Here is a 6,000-nt window from a genome sequence, read left to right on the forward strand (position 1 = left end):
ATTGTGCAAAACATTGTATAACAAATTGTTGAAACATAACATAATGCAAATTCAATTATTGAAAGCATGATATTGATAGAGAAATTGAGAATATTATGAGTCGATATGGAGATATCACTATTCTCTCTTCGATTGAACCTTGTTGATCTAAGATTATTTATATAAAGAAAATATTTGGGTGGAGAAAAAGATAAAAAGTCGGGTTGATTTAATATATTGGTTTAATTGTAGTTATATATGTTGATATAATCATTATTTAATGTTAAATTAAATTAATAGATAATTATAATATTATAACTGAATTTTTTTTATTCTTCTATATTTTCATATTTAATATAGATAATTTTTTTATAATTAATATAATATAATAATTAAAACTCTTACAATTTTTTATAATTAATATTTAATGTTAAATTAAATTCAATTAATATATATAATATTTTATATGAGAATTATTAGGTTTAATTTTAAAATAATTAATAAAATATATATATATATATATATATAAAAAAGGGTAATAGACATAGAATAATTAATGATGAAAAACAATTAGTTAATAAAGATAAATAAAGAGAAAAATATATTAGTTTAAATGTAGTTATATATGTTGATATAATAATTATTTAATGTTAAATTAAATTAATAGATAATTATAATAGGATAATTGAAACTTTTTTTTATTTTTGCATATTTTCATATTTAATATAGATAAATGTTTTTTATAATTAATATAATAAGAAACTCTTATTATTATTGTTATTTTTTATAATTAATATTTTATGTTAAATTTAATTAATATATATATATATATATAATAGTTACCCACATAAAATAATTAATTATAAACTTTTTTAATATAATTGATGAATATATATATATATATATATATATATATATAAATATATATATATATATATATATATATATATATATATATATATATATATATATATATATATATATATATATATATATATATATATATAAAGAGAAAATACATGTAATGATAAGGATATTTTGGAGGTTACATCTTCAACATTTTAATTTAATCATTAGATATAGGGTTTAGGGTTAAAATAATAATTAATGTTATTGTTTAACCATATAAATAAATATATATATATATATATATATATATATATTTATATTTGGAATACATAAAAAAGATGATTCAGTATTATTTTTTAATAAATATTTTACATATATTTTAATTAATATTTTAACTTTTGATTGATAATAAAGTGTTTACAAAATTTTTTAAAGAATAAAGTAGAAGCTGAAATAATTATGATCAAAAGAAAAAAAAACACAAACATATTTTAGCAAAATATTATTTTTGTCTATTTAAGATAAAGTGATAATATACGTTAAAAAAAAATAAGAGAATTAAATTAATTTAATAGAACAAAAAATCTAAAATTTTAAATAAAATTACAATATTTGTAATAATTTATTTCAATTGTATCTAAAAAATTATAATAAATATGAGATTAAATGACTTGACACAATATAAAAAAAATGAACAAATGAAAAAACAATATTGATACTATAAAATTTAAAAAATAGATATTCAACAAATATTTTAATTAATATTTTGACTTTTAATGGATAATTAACTTTCGAAATTTGTTTCGAAATTTGTGAGAGAATAAAGTAGAAGCTGGAATAATTATGATCAAAAGAGAAAAAACACAAACATATTTTGCTAAAATATTGTTTTTGACTATTTAAGATAAAGTGATAATTTACGTTAAACAAATGGGAAAATTAAATTAAATTAATAGAAAAAAAACTAAAGTTGTGAATAAAATGACCATATTTATAATAATTTATTTCAATTATATCTAAAAAAAATATTTCTATAAAAGAAATTATAATAAATATGAGATTAGATGACTCCACACAGTTAACACAATTTTAAAAAAAATGGAATAAATGAAAGAAAAATATTAATACTATAAAATTTATGTAATGATTCAGTATTATTTTTTTAATAGATATTTCACCTATATTTTAATTAATATTTTGACTTTTAATTAATAATAAATTGTTTTTAAAAATTTTAAAGAATAAAGTAAAAACTGAAATAATTATGTTTAAAGGAGAAAAAAAATACAAACATATTTTGCTAAAATATTATTTTTACCTATTTAAAATAAAGTGAAAATTTACGTTAAAAAATGGAAAAATTAAATTAAATTAATAGAACGAAAAAACTAAAATTTTGATTAAAATGACCATATTTGTAATAATTTATTTCATTTTATCTAAAAAAAAAGTTTCTAAAAAAAAATTATAATAAATATCAGAATAATTGACTCTATACAACATTTAAAAAATGGAATAAATGAAAGAATAATATTAAAAAAATTTCAAACTTATATATTTAATATATAAAGTTCCTAATGATTATGATATTCTCAAAACACAATATAATAATGGTAGAATTTATGTAATAAAATTCAAATGATTATTAATTTTTATAATTCACGTATAAAGATATAAATAAATAAAATGAAATTTAAATGTGTTAATTTTTTATATAGCAAAATTTAATTAAGATAAATATTTATGTTTATATTATTTGATAAAATATTTTTAAACTATTGAATATAGCAATCATTAATATATTATATAGTGTGATTTAATTTATTTTTTTTAAAAATTTTATTTTTTTTAATTTTATTTTTTAATTATTTCGCTTATATATTTGTCCGTTTGTATCGCACGAAAATCCTGCTAGTTAATATAAAAATGAATAATATAAAAATGAATGATATTGTACAATTTGATATGCTAACAAAAATAATACTAATAAATATATATCTATTTTCATTTTTTTTTCAATTAATTAAATAATTTTTTTATTTATTGGCACTAGTTATTTAGTTTTTATATAATAAATTAGAATACTTACAGACTTGCGGAAAGTCCTTTAATCTCCCTCTCTATTTTCATTTTTTTTCAATTAATTAAATAATTTTTTATTTATTGGCACTAGTTATTTATTTTTTATATAATAAATTAGAATACTTACAGACTTGCGGAAAGTCCCTCTCTAACAAAAAAACAAAATTCTTCCGGTTTTGGCTGAACGTGTGTGCCCTTAACAAATTAATTAATGACAAGGCAATTGAAAATCTCAGTTTAGAAAAAATAATTCAATAAACAATTATTTTAAGATCTGAGCCACCAACTCGTTTACGAGATGAATATAATGATTTGATATTAATTAAAACATTATGAGAAGTTGTAATCATGATAATTTTTTAAGCTTTATATTAAATTCAAATTTGTTTGTATATATTTAAATAGATATATTTTGATTTAAATATAGGCATGAACATATTTAAAAGATAATTATTTTTTACTTATTTTTCTATAGCAACAAATTAATATATTATAGATATTATTAAAATTTATAAACACTTCAACTTAAAGTTATTTTTTTTAATGTGAAAATTGAACTTATAATCCTTATTTTCTTGAACTTTATAATAATATGGTCAATTGTTATTTGATACTCGATTTTTTTTTTAAAATATTGAGTTCCACTTCTTATATGGAGTGCGACTAATCCCCGCAGGTTAAACAAATAACCCGTAAACACACTTAAACATTTAATTAAATGCAAAATTTGTCTCTTGAAGGGCTCAAACCCAGAATCTCAGGGAGACTAGGAATCAAGGCGGTTAAATCTCGAGTTGACTCTTAAAATCTTAAGATTTCACATATGGTTAACGAGTCTGATTTTATGTAAACTCTTAAATAGGTAAACTCTTACGATTTTAAATTTATGATAATAAGATTTTACGAGTTTACGAGTTTATAAACAATTTCGATTTTACAATTCTATACGATTTTATTTTAAAAAAAAAACAAATTTATATTAATTAAATTAAAAATTAAAGTTATTATTTATTTAAATTATTTAATTAATATAATTAAATTTGTAAACATAATATTTATAGTGTTATTTACTTATTATTATTTTTTAATTAATTTTATATTAAAATATATAATTTCTTAAAATTGGCTAAGTACAAAATATTTATTTATATATATAAATAATAATAATATATAACTATTATTTTTTAAAATTAAATTCTTACGATTTCACTTAAACTCTAGATTTTACGAGTTTACAAGTAACTAACGATTCTACGCAAACTCTCGATTTTGATAGTCTTGCTAGGGATATCCACATTAAGCTAGGAGAGTCGAATTTTATTGTAATTATTAGGGCTTAAACTTTATATTGTGTTTATATGGGTTTGAATTATAAAATAAATTGGTTTTTTTAGGCCTTCCTAGATAGACAAAAAGTTTGTCCATTTATTTTAACATAATATTTTTATTTTTTAATTAATTTATCACATTTGTATATGATATTTAGAGAGATTTTGGACGTTTTTTTTTTTTAAATTTATATATTTTTATTTATCAAAATTCATTTGGGTGACTATAATAATGTGTAATTTTATTAAAAAAAAAGTGAGAAAATTTGAAAAGAGATTTGTTATTTATTTTTCATAAAATTTCATAATTACATGATTATATGTACGATTTATCGATTTGAACTTATTTTTGTTTTAGAATATTATTTGAGATATAAATGTTTAAAATTATTCAAATACGCTTTGAATACGTTAAAAATGTTAAAAATGTTTAATGTGTGGGATACTTGAGGAAAAATAGAGAAAACATTAATTAACATCCATCCGTCTTAGTCTCTATGTCACGGCAGCAAATTAATGACATGAAATTCACATAAGAGACGAACAAAATAAAAATAAAAAATCATTTTTTTTAAGTTCTATCTACCTGCTCACAATTAAGACTTGAGGATAATGATTTGACATTATTCAATATTGTATACAAGTATCTGTATAACCATTCAATGTAATCAAATAAATAATTTATAAAATATATTAGTATATATAAGATTTACATGTAAGGATATAAAAATATATTAAACAATAATATTATTTAAAACAAGTAAAAATGTTGAATAATAAGTATTTCAATGACAGAAAAAAAAAATCTTAATAAAATATTTTACTCACTTAAAATAACAACAAATATATATTTGTACTGAAATTTATGTAAAAAAAATTTATACCAAATTAAAATAATATAGTCTCTCCAACTCGTCGCCACTAATAATAGTGAGTATGGTCTGTTTTCTTTAGATTTTTAAAATAATTTAAAACATAATTTTTCAATTAATAACTTCTTAACAACCATCTTTATCGTTTTATTAACTAAAATATTAAAATATCTTTTATTTTAAATTATTATTTTATTTTATTTATATATATTAATATATTTTATTTTTTTTATCAAAAATAATCCTCACATTTTTTAAATTATCAATAATTATTTTTTTTTTCTAAATATTGATAAAATAACGTTCAAAATCTATTACCGATACTATAATCTAAGACTGTTTATAAGTTTTTGTAATATAATTTATTTTAGAAATTGAATAAATATATGTCATTAAGTTATGATATAAAATATAATAAATTCAAATTAGTAAATTCAAATTTTTTATTCACGTATTGATAATATATAAATATTGAGGAATGACTATATAGGAGGGAATTAAGAGAAGGGATTACGATGAGATAATTTAATTAATTAAGTAACAAATTTTACTTTCTTTTCTTTTCTTTTTTCTTCTCTTCTCAGGGTTTATCTTATTTGAGTAATATTTTATTAAATAAATTAATAATAAATAAAATGATTGTAGGAAAAAAAATTTAGAAAAAAAAAATTTAAGAAGAAATAAGGTAATCTACTGAAAAAATAATAAACTTTATTTCTCTTCCCTCTTTACACTTTCAATTATGAGATAATAAAATTAACTTTAAACAAGTCCTCAATTTAACATATACGTTTTCTAAATATTGCTATTTTTAAAATTTGACCTATCACATTAAGTAAATGAATTTTTATAAATATTAGCTTTTAATAAAATGTCCTAAAAAAAATTTA

Source organism: Impatiens glandulifera, chromosome 8 (genome assembly GCF_907164915.1).
Source record: "Impatiens glandulifera chromosome 8, dImpGla2.1, whole genome shotgun sequence".
Lineage (NCBI taxonomy): Eukaryota > Viridiplantae > Streptophyta > Magnoliopsida > Ericales > Balsaminaceae > Impatiens > Impatiens glandulifera.